Raw genomic sequence first — 12,472 nt, 5'->3', positions numbered from 1 at the left:
AATATCTCGAAAAAAACTTTCAAATAAAACCTCTTAATATAAAAACTAAACCTTATAAAGTATTCACCTTAGATAGTAAACCTTATAAAATATTGACCTTAAAAAGTATCCAATAATAATATAGCTAAGTACTGGACCTTAATAATACATATATACTAACAAATCAAAATGTGCGTATACAGATCAAATTCATATACCGATTAGTATATAACCTATTAGCATATAAATTGATCAGACAACAAACTCAGATGACATCATAAACCACATGTAAAAAGTAATAAAGCTTGATGAGAAAATGTGTATCGCTAATATAACAAAAAGTGAAAACAATTATTAGGCATACAAAAAAATATACAAATTATATAGACAAATACGGAGTTAAAAAAAACCATGTATAAAATATAAAAAGAGTCTATGTGCCAAAGTGTAACGTTACGTGCAGCAACCTCCCAAACTTGGCGATGCCAGGCGAAACAGTCAGATAAAACGAGGATTGAGTCCTTGTTGAGGTGCGCAAATATGAGATGCAAAACACATAGACCAAAACCAGTCTCGGAGGAGGCAAGGTAATACCACACCGCAGGCCACCCGAACTGGTGGCAGCACTCCCAAAAGTAGGATAATGGCAGATATCTGTAGGAGCAGAGAACAGAGAGAGGCGCCTTATGGGACAGTATCGTGGTATCGCTAATATGCAGATAGAGGCAGACAGCACACACAGGTGGAAGAATACTCACAAGTGAGGCGGCATAAACGTATGCCAAACTAGACAGGACGGAACCTTAGTCGCCCGCCAGACGGTCCAATGGGAGAAAAACTCTCACGTTCCAGTGGTCCAATCCGCTACGGCGGACAAAGGCAGACGTCAGGTGCCCACAGCGTCTGTGGGAGGATCAATGGCTCAGAGTCCTTAGTGCAAGTAATGGAATATTGCTCCACACATAGGATCAGATGGAAAATGATGAGAGCGGGGTTATCGTAAAAGATATTTTTTTATTAATCATAAAAATAATATTAAAACTGTTTTAAAATACATATAACAGCAACACGTTTCTCGACCTTCCGGTCGTTTCATCAGGCTGATATTCACTTTGAAAACCCCGCTCTACTTAACATAATGATCATCCAATCACAGGCCGGTCTATTGTCCACACCCATCAACGGACCAATCATAAGTTATGATTGGTATCTATGGTGACAGTAGCACCTGTTCTGTAATCAGAGATGATGAGTGTATTGGGCGATAGTACCGACTGTGATCCATATACATGCATAGCTAAGGAATAACTATAATTTCGAAATGTAATTAATTCTTATATAGTTCAAAAAATATCAAGAGATTCTGAAAATTAGCAGTTGTTACTATTATATAAAGAAAGGTGTTTGGCTGAAGTGATGGGACAAGATTGTATCTGTATTTCTCCTGTGTAATAATTACGGTGTGTAGTAGTTGCAAATGACAAAAGGAAGTTTAAAATATTATGTGTTTCTCCAGTATAATAGTTACGATGTATGATAGTTGCAATGACAAAAGGAAAATAAAAGATATTTTATAAACCTCCATAACAAACAGATGCAGTTTTATTGTACCATCTGTAAGCTAATGCAATAGAAACTTCATTGTAGGGCATGAGTGAATTGATATGCATAAACCTGTTGGTGATAAAAAATGCATATTTAAAGGGCCCATGTTTTCTAATGATTAATAATGTATTGACATGTTTGAAGATACCATGTGTTCTGATCAATGGATATCATAATTTAATATTCATATGTGTTAAAAGTGTAATTAGCAAATAATTTCGATAAATAGGTATCTGTAGGTATATTATTATAATAGCCCCCACATATTTGAATGGCCTGTATGTTCTGACCATAGATATCAAAATATGGTCATAGAAGATTGTGTTTCTAAATCTGAATGTGATTCATCTTATAAAATGTTTATAGTAATCGAACCAGTAATATCTGGTTGGTCCGAGACCATGGACGTCTGTTCCAATAAAGATAAATGGTTGGTGATAAGTGACCTACAAAAAAAGCAAACAGAGGGACTATAGGGAAGGATTTTTATGAGAAGGCTGCCAAATCGACGCATAAATTAAGACCATCAGGGTACATGCTCTTCAGCAGATGGATCCAATAAGTCTCCCTCTGTCTGAGCCTAAAAAACCGGTTATAAAGATGAGATTTGGGAATGAATTCTATGGGATTGACAGAATAACAGTTAAGATCTCCCCTATTTTACAGTGTCTTGATACACTATGAAATCTATAATTATTCTTCATATTTCGATGGTGTTCGGACCATCTAGTGCTAAGGTATCTACAGGTACGCCCTACGTATTGTACCCCACAGACACATGTAAGTAGATAAACTACATAAGAGGAAGCACAAGAAGCACGGCCAATGATGGTATAAGATTTGTGGGTGATACTTGACCTAAAGGTTTTTTGCCGATCACCAATGAAAATACACATCTTACAACGGGCTCGTCTGCACTTATAAGACCCATGTTGTAAATTGTTCCTATTATTTCCAGTGGAAGGTTGTCTATGTTTCACAATTTTGCTCGGAGCCAACATTGTTTTGAGGGTTGGTGCCCTTCTATAGACTATTCTGGGTTTGTCATCCAAAGTTCTTTTCAAAATAGGGTCTTTAAGTAATATTTGCCAATGACGTGTGACAATCTCTCTAATTAGATTATGGTTAGAGTTAAATTGGGTGATAAACAACGGATCTTTATGGAAGGTACTAATATTTGTTGATTCTAGTCGTGCATTGGACTCAGTGAAATACAATTCTCTATTGTCATTTTTTGCTCTCAAGTAGCCATTTTCAATGATCGAATTAGGGTAATGTTTCTCCCTAAAGCGTTCCTTCAAGGTAAGGCTTTGTATTTCATAGTCTGCCATAGAACTATAGTTACGGCGCACTCTTTTGAACTGACCATAGGGGACATTCAATTTCCACGGCTGATAGTGACAGCTCTTAAAGTCGAGGTAGCTATTACAATCCACTGCCTTAAAGTGAGTGGTGCTGGTCACTTGGCCCTCAGTGAAACTAAGATTAAGGTCTAAGTACACTATTGATTGCCTCTCAATAGTACTGGTAAACACTAGGCCTCTATTGTTGGTGTTTAGATGTTCAACAAAGGATTCGGCACTAGACGGTTTGCCCCTCCAAATAAAGATAAGGTCATCTATGTATCTTCCATAGTATACCAGGTTCGCCCCGTATGCTGAATCATAGATGTAACATTGTTCAAAGGAACCCATGAACAGGTTCGCATAACTTGGGGCGAACCTGGTACCCATGGCCGTTCAGGCCCTATATTCCAACATTCCCCATGATATGGGCCTACAGGCAGTTTCCGAATATTTGGAAAAGGATATATACTTACCCCAGACCCAACGAGAGTTTCTTCTAGATCTAATCGCTTTTATTTTGAGACATAACTACTTTGTCTTTCAAGACGAATTCTATATCCAAACTAAGGGTACGGCCATGGGTACCAGGTTCGCCCCTAGTTATGCGAACCTGTTCATGGGTTCCTTTGAACAATGTTACATCTATGATTCAGCATACGGGGCGAACCTGGTATACTATGGAAGATACATAGATGACCTTATCTTTATTTGGAGGGGCGAACCGTCTAGTGCCGAATCCTTTGTTGAACATCTAAACACCAACAATAGAGGCCTAGTGTTTACCAGTACTATTGAGAGGCAATCAATAGTGTACTTAGACCTTAATCTTAGTTTCACTGAGGGCCAAGTGACCAGCACCACTCACTTTAAGGCAGTGGATTGTAATAGCTACCTCGACTTTAAGAGCTGTCACTATCAGCCGTGGAAATTGAATGTCCCCTATGGTCAGTTCAAAAGAGTGCGCCGTAACTGTAGTTCTATGGCAGACTATGAAATACAAAGCCTTACCTTGAAGGAACGCTTTAGGGAGAAACATTACCCTAATTCGATCATTGAAAATGGCTACTTGAGAGCAAAAAATGACAATAGAGAATTGTATTTCACTGAGTCCAATGCACGACTAGAATCAACAAATATTAGTACCTTCCATAAAGATCCGTTGTTTATCACCCAATTTAACTCTAACCATAATCTAATTAGAGAGATTGTCACACGTCATTGGCAAATATTACTTAAAGACCCTATTTTGAAAAGAACTTTGGATGACAAACCCAGAATAGTCTATAGAAGGGCACCAACCCTCAAAACAATGTTGGCTCCGAGCAAAATTGTGAAACATAGACAACCTTCCACTGGAAATAATAGGAACAATTTACAACATGGGTCTTATAAGTGCAGACGAGCCCGTTGTAAGATGTGTATTTTCATTGGTGATCGGCAAAAAACCTTTAGGTCAAGTATCACCCACAAATCTTATACCATCATTGGCCGTGCTTCTTGTGCTTCCTCTTATGTAGTTTATCTACTTACATGTGTCTGTGGGGTACAATACGTAGGGCGTACCTGTAGATACCTTAGCACTAGATGGTCCGAACACCATCGAAATATGAAGAATAATTATAGATTTCATAGTGTATCAAGACACTGTAATGATGTACATAGGGGAGATCTTAACTGTTATTCTGTCAATCCCATAGAATTCATTCCCAAATCTCATCTTTATAACCGGTTTTTTAGGCTCAGACAGAGGGAGACTTATTGGATCCATCTGCTGAAGAGCATGTACCCTGATGGTCTTAATTTATGCGTCAATTTGGCAGCCTTCTCATAAAAATCCTTCCCTATAGTCCCTCTGTTTGCTTTTTTGTAGGTCACTTATCACCAACCATTTATCTTTATTGGAACAGACGTCCATGGTCTCGGACCAACCAGATATTACTGGTTCGATTACTATAAACATTTTATAAGATGAATCACATTCAGATTTAGAAACACAATCTTCTATGACCATATTTTGATATCTATGGTCAGAACATACAGGCCATTCAAATATGTGGGGGCTATTATAATAATATACCTACAGATACCTATTTATCGAAATTATTTGCTAATTACACTTTTAACACATATGAATATTAAATTATGATATCCATTGATCAGAACACATGGTATCTTCAAACATGTCAATACATTATTAATCATTAGAAAACATGGGCCCTTTAAATATGCATTTTTTATCACCAACAGGTTTATGCATATCAATTCACTCATGCCCTACAATGAAGTTTCTATTGCATTAGCTTACAGATGGTACAATAAAACTGCATCTGTTTGTTATGGAGGTTTATAAAATATCTTTTATTTTCCTTTTGTCATTGCAACTATCATACATCGTAACTATTATACTGGAGAAACACATAATATTTTAAACTTCCTTTTGTCATTTGCAACTACTACACACCGTAATTATTACACAGGAGAAATACAGATACAATCTTGTCCCATCACTTCAGCCAAACACCTTTCTTTATATAATAGTAACAACTGCTAATTTTCAGAATCTCTTGATATTTTTTGAACTATATAAGAATTAATTACATTTCGAAATTATAGTTATTCCTTAGCTATGCATGTATATGGATCACAGTCGGTACTATCGCCCAATACACTCATCATCTCTGATTACAGAACAGGTGCTACTGTCACCATAGATACCAATCATAACTTATGATTGGTCCGTTGATGGGTGTGGACAATAGACCGGCCTGTGATTGGATGATCATTATGTTAAGTAGAGCGGGGTTTTCAAAGTGAATATCAGCCTGATGAAACGACCGGAAGGTCGAGAAACGCGTTGCTGTTATATGTATTTTAAAACAGTTTTAATATTATTTTTATAATTAATAAAAAAATATCTTTTACGATAACCCCGCTCTCATCATTTTCCATCTGATCCTATGTGTGGAGCAATATTCCATTACTTGCACTAAGGACTCTGAGCCATTGATCCTCCCACAGACGCTGTGGGCACCTGACGTCTGCCTTTGTCCGCCGTAGCGGATTGGACCACTGGAACGTGAGAGTTTTTCTCCCATTGGACCGTCTGGCGGGCGACTAAGGTTCCGTCCTGTCTAGTTTGGCATACGTTTATGCCGCCTCACTTGTGAGTATTCTTCCACCTGTGTGTGCTGTCTGCCTCTATCTGCATATTAGCGATACCACGATACTGTCCCATAAGGCGCCTCTCTCTGTTCTCTGCTCCTACAGATATCTGCCATTATCCTACTTTTGGGAGTGCTGCCACCAGTTCGGGTGGCCTGCGGTGTGGTATTACCTTGCCTCCTCCGAGACTGGTTTTGGTCTATGTGTTTTGCATCTCATATTTGCGCACCTCAACAAGGACTCAATCCTCGTTTTATCTGACTGTTTCGCCTGGCATCGCCAAGTTTGGGAGGTTGCTGCACGTAACGTTACACTTTGGCACATAGACTCTTTTTATATTTTATACATGGTTTTTTTTAACTCCGTATTTGTCTATATAATTTGTATATTTTTTTGTATGCCTAATAATTGTTTTCACTTTTTGTTATATTAGCGATACACATTTTCTCATCAAGCTTTATTACTTTTTACATGTGGTTTATGATGTCATCTGAGTTTGTTGTCTGATCAATTTATATGCTAATAGGTTATATACTAATCGGTATATGAATTTGATCTGTATACGCACATTTTGATTTGTTAGTATATATGTATTATTAAGGTCCAGTACTTAGCTATATTATTATTGGATACTTTTTAAGGTCAATATTTTATAAGGTTTACTATCTAAGGTGAATACTTTATAAGGTTTAGTTTTTATATTAAGAGGTTTTATTTGAAAGTTTTTTTCGAGATATTAATATCAAAATATTAATATTTTGTTTGTTATCTACTGCATTTGATCACTATACTCACTTCATTATTGTATCTAGCACTTACCACTTTGGTTTTGTATCAATTCACACACTAGTGTTTCATTATAAGGATTGGTTCACTATCCTATAGGTTTCACTATCTTATTTATATATGGGCTACACATACCATCAATAGGTATTTATAGGTATTTATACTATCTTAATTACAACTTATATCACACACGTGACACACATGGTTGAATTAACCATTATATATTACTCCTTTTACTAATAGGTTATACACTAAACATTCTTAGTACCTTCACCACCTTTTGATTTCTAAAATCCACTTCTACACGACTGTTTTTCTCTGTTGACTTACATCAAATAGATTTAGATTCCACTAACTAGTACTAGCAAGACTCAATAATACAATGCTATCTGTTAGCGAAAGGACGAACAAAAGACTTATGTTAGTATCACACATAGAGTCAACCTGCCCCTTAACAGAAAATACTGAAAACAATATAGAAAACCTATCTATACATGCATTATTTGCTAAATTAGAGGATGCAATTAATATTGAATGCAGGCATTGGTTAGATGCAGAGATGCTGCAAAAATATCTAGATAAAAAGCAAATACCACGTGGCCTTAGATTACATAAAAACTGTTCTTTTAAGGACAATATGGCCCTTAACACAAAATGGGAAGAAGCCATGCACGTCTGTTCCACTACTTTCATCAACATTTTGATTTCACATAGAAAAACTTTGGTTGAACATGCATCCAAAGAAATTAACTCTATCCAAATGAGTTTGGAAAAATATAAAAATTCTACACTATATGAAGAATTGAATTCTATGGTTTTGGAGAAAACAGAATGTTTTCAAAAAGAACTGATGGCCATTAAAAATAGAAAATTACTGAGAGATGAGGATGATTACCAGAAAGGCCAAGTATATACTTATAACAAAAATAAAGATAAGAAGCCTGATCCAACTTACCCACAGTTGAGTTTGGATTCAGACGCTCAACAAAATACAGATTATCCTAAAACCCCTACAACAGGGGACAATAAGAACTTGAACTATGATTGGACAGTAGTTAATTATTCTAAAAATAAAGATAGATATAAGAACACTGCCCAACACCAAAATAGGAATAATTTCAAATCTTCCAATCCCCACCATTACAATGATAATGGTGATAATTCCTACAATGACCCTAGGCATTACTCTCCTAGGTACCATGAAGGTTTTGATAGAAGAAATACCTATCATTACAACTCTCCTAGACCTCATGAGGGTTTTGAGAGACGAAATAATTATCATCAAGATTCCTTTAGACACATGTATCAACATGACAAAAGGGATTTTTCAAATCGAACTTATTCTTATAACAGACAATATCATAATGATTATTCAGGTACTAGAAACCACTCCTATGACTACCATCATTCTAGACCTCATACTCAAGATGATGCATCTAATAACATCAGGTCAAATGATTCGAGGAACCATCACCATGGTTATAATAGTACACACCACCCTCCTAATAACTATGACAAATCTAGAGGCCACTTCTCGGGAAACCGAGACTCAGGATCCCACAGGAAAACATCCAGCATGAATGACCACCATACCTATGATGGCCCAAGGGCCAATAATGAGAATAGTCGCCGGTTCCCTAACAATAGACCACAAATGAATACCAATAATGATCATTATAGGGCTGAATCTACTTGCCTTCCTATCTCTAATCCTGGTCCAAGTTATGATCAGGCAGGACCATCATCTAATAATTCTCCACATTTTTTAGAATCAGGCCCCAGACCACCAGCATGGAAACAGAAAACCATATCCGGTTACCTAGAACCGATGACCTCCTTCACGGCCCCACAAAAAGGCAAAAGACCTCACGGAAACGAGGGCACAGAGGAAGAGGCACAGCCAGCAAAGAGGCACGATTACAGACCCTAAAAAAGGGGATTTACAATCTATCCTCACATAAGCTGACAAATGACGAGATACGGGTCCTAGGTAAAGGTCTGTCATATTGCCCTACCAATAAACATAATACATTTTCACTTTTTGTTGACTTAAATAATTTCACGCAAAAGTTATCTATGCAAAAATACTTTGCGGAAAAAACTTTGAAAAATGACACAATTAGACCTATTCTTACTAATTCCATGGATGATAGGCTTAGACATGAAACAATTCCGATTTTTGACACAGAGACCTTAATGGATCACTTATGTGACGGTTACATACATACACCTTTCAAAAACAAATCTAATTTTACGCCTCAGCTTAATAATAATTCACATATTGAAATTTTCAGACAACTAGTGAATGATGATTTTGAGAAAATATCAACAAAGATCATCATGAAAGATAATTTATACCCTAATGAGAAACGTGCATTGAACAATCTTAAAAACAACAAATCTCTGGTAATACGACAGGCCGATAAGGGTGGTGGAGTGGTCCTTCAGGATCGCACTGACTATCTTTTGGAAGCCAGGAAAATCCTACATGATACTGCTTATTATAAGAAATTACATTCAGACCCTACTGTGGAGTTTAAAGCCTTATTAAAACAAATTATAACATCAGCCTTTGATAAAGGCATACTCCTGAAAAAGGAGAAAAACTATCTGATTCCGAATGAACCTAATTTGGCCTTTTACTACCACCTCCCTAAGGTCCACAAGAACCGCTCATGCCCCCCTGGGAGACCTATAATAGCAGGGATCGGCAATCTTACTGACAATGTCTCATCATATGTTGACTACTTCTTACAGAAGTATGTTTTAGGCCTAGAATCTTATATTCGTGATTCAGCCGACCTGCTTAAAAAACTGGGATCATACCACATTACATCAGATATGATTTGGGTTACCTGTGACGTTCAGGCCCTATATTCCAACATTCCCCATGATATGGGCCTACAGGCAGTTTCCGAATATTTGGAAAAGGATATATACTTACCCCAGACCCAATGAGAGTTTCTTCTAGATCTAATCGCTTTTATTTTGAGACATAACTACTTTGTCTTTCAAGACGAATTCTATATCCAAACTAAGGGTACGGCCATGGGTACCAGGTTCGCCCCAAGTTATGCGAACCTGTTCATGGGTTCCTTTGAACAATGTTACATCTATGATTCAGCATACGGGGCGAACCTGGTATACTATGGAAGATACATAGATGACCTTATCTTTATTTGGAGGGGCGAACCGTCTAGTGCCGAATCCTTTGTTGAACATCTAAACACCAACAATAGAGGCCTAGTGTTTACCAGTACTATTGAGAGGCAATCAATAGTGTACTTAGACCTTAATCTTAGTTTCACTGAGGGCCAAGTGACCAGCACCACTCACTTTAAGGCAGTGGATTGTAATAGCTACCTCGACTTTAAGAGCTGTCACTATCAGCCGTGGAAATTGAATGTCCCCTATGGTCAGTTCAAAAGAGTGCGCCGTAACTGTAGTTCTATGGCAGACTATGAAATACAAAGCCTTACCTTGAAGGAACGCTTTAGGGAGAAACATTACCCTAATTCGATCATTGAAAATGGCTACTTGAGAGCAAAAAATGACAATAGAGAATTGTATTTCACTGAGTCCAATGCACGACTAGAATCAACAAATATTAGTACCTTCCATAAAGATCCGTTGTTTATCACCCAATTTAACTCTAACCATAATCTAATTAGAGAGATTGTCACACGTCATTGGCAAATATTACTTAAAGACCCTATTTTGAAAAGAACTTTGGATGACAAACCCAGAATAGTCTATAGAAGGGCACCAACCCTCAAAACAATGTTGGCTCCGAGCAAAATTGTGAAACATAGACAACCTTCCACTGGAAATAATAGGAACAATTTACAACATGGGTCTTATAAGTGCAGACGAGCCCGTTGTAAGATGTGTATTTTCATTGGTGATCGGCAAAAAACCTTTAGGTCAAGTATCACCCACAAATCTTATACCATCATTGGCCGTGCTTCTTGTGCTTCCTCTTATGTAGTTTATCTACTTACATGTGTCTGTGGGGTACAATACGTAGGGCGTACCTGTAGATACCTTAGCACTAGATGGTCCGAACACCATCGAAATATGAAGAATAATTATAGATTTCATAGTGTATCAAGACACTGTAATGATGTACATAGGGGAGATCTTAACTGTTATTCTGTCAATCCCATAGAATTCATTCCCAAATCTCATCTTTATAACCGGTTTTTTAGGCTCAGACAGAGGGAGACTTATTGGATCCATCTGCTGAAGAGCATGTACCCTGATGGTCTTAATTTATGCGTCGATTTGGCAGCCTTCTCATAAAAATCCTTCCCTATAGTCCCTCTGTTTGCTTTTTTTGTAGGTCACTTATCACCAACCATTTATCTTTATTGGAACAGACGTCCATGGTCTCGGACCAACCAGATATTACTGGTTCGATTACTATAAACATTTTATAAGATGAATCACATTCAGATTTAGAAACACAATCTTCTATGACCATATTTTGATATCTATGGTCAGAACATACAGGCCATTCAAATATGTGGGGGCTATTATAATAATATACCTACAGATACCTATTTATCGAAATTATTTGCTAATTACACTTTTAACACATATGAATATTAAATTATGATATCCATTGATCAGAACACATGGTATCTTCAAACATGTCAATACATTATTAATCATTAGAAAACATGGGCCCTTTAAATATGCATTTTTTATCACCAACAGGTTTATGCATATCAATTCACTCATGCCCTACAATGAAGTTTCTATTGCATTAGCTTACAGATGGTACAATAAAACTGCATCTGTTTGTTATGGAGGTTTATAAAATATCTTTTATTTTCCTTTTGTCATTGCAACTATCATACATCGTAACTATTATACTGGAGAAACACATAATATTTTAAACTTCCTTTTGTCATTTGCAACTACTACACACCGTAATTATTACACAGGAGAAATACAGATACAATCTTGTCCCATCACTTCAGCCAAACACCTTTCTTTATATAATAGTAACAACTGCTAATTTTCAGAATCTCTTGATATTTTTTGAACTATATAAGAATTAATTACATTTCGAAATTATAGTTATTCCTTAGCTATGCATGTATATGGATCACAGTCGGTACTATCGCCCAATACACTCATCATCTCTGATTACAGAACAGGTGCTACTGTCACCATAGATACCAATCATAACTTATGATTGGTCCGTTGATGGGTGTGGACAATAGACCGGCCTGTGATTGGATGATCATTATGTTAAGTAGAGCGGGGTTTTCAAAGTGAATATCAGCCTGATGAAACGACCGGAAGGTCGAGAAACGCGTTGCTGTTATATGTATTTTAAAACAGTTTTAATATTATTTTTATGATTAATAAAAAAATATCTTTTACGATAACCCCGCTCTCATCATTTTCCATCTGATCCTATGTGTGGAGCAATATTCCATTACTTGCACTAAGGACTCTGAGCCATTGATCCTCCCACAGACGCTGTGGGCACCTGACGTCTGCCTTTGTCCGCCGTAGCGGATTGGACCACTGGAACGTGAGAGTTTTTCTCCCATTGGACCGTCTGGCGGGCGACTAAGATA

At 37.1% G+C, this 12,472-nt stretch overlaps 1 protein-coding gene across 1 annotated transcript in view; it reads right to left on the bottom strand.

Moving 5' to 3' along the window:
* TMEM117 (transmembrane protein 117) overlaps positions 1 to 12,472 on the bottom strand; it is a 1,400,775-nt gene that overhangs the window by 789,416 nt on the left and 598,887 nt on the right. The gene's annotated exons all lie outside the window — the stretch shown is intronic.

This window comes from Bombina bombina, chromosome 6 (assembly GCF_027579735.1).
Source record: "Bombina bombina isolate aBomBom1 chromosome 6, aBomBom1.pri, whole genome shotgun sequence".
Taxonomy (NCBI): Eukaryota; Metazoa; Chordata; class Amphibia; order Anura; family Bombinatoridae; genus Bombina; species Bombina bombina.
Note: the sequence above shows the minus strand (reverse complement) of the source record. Positions and strands in the feature narration are given on the sequence as shown.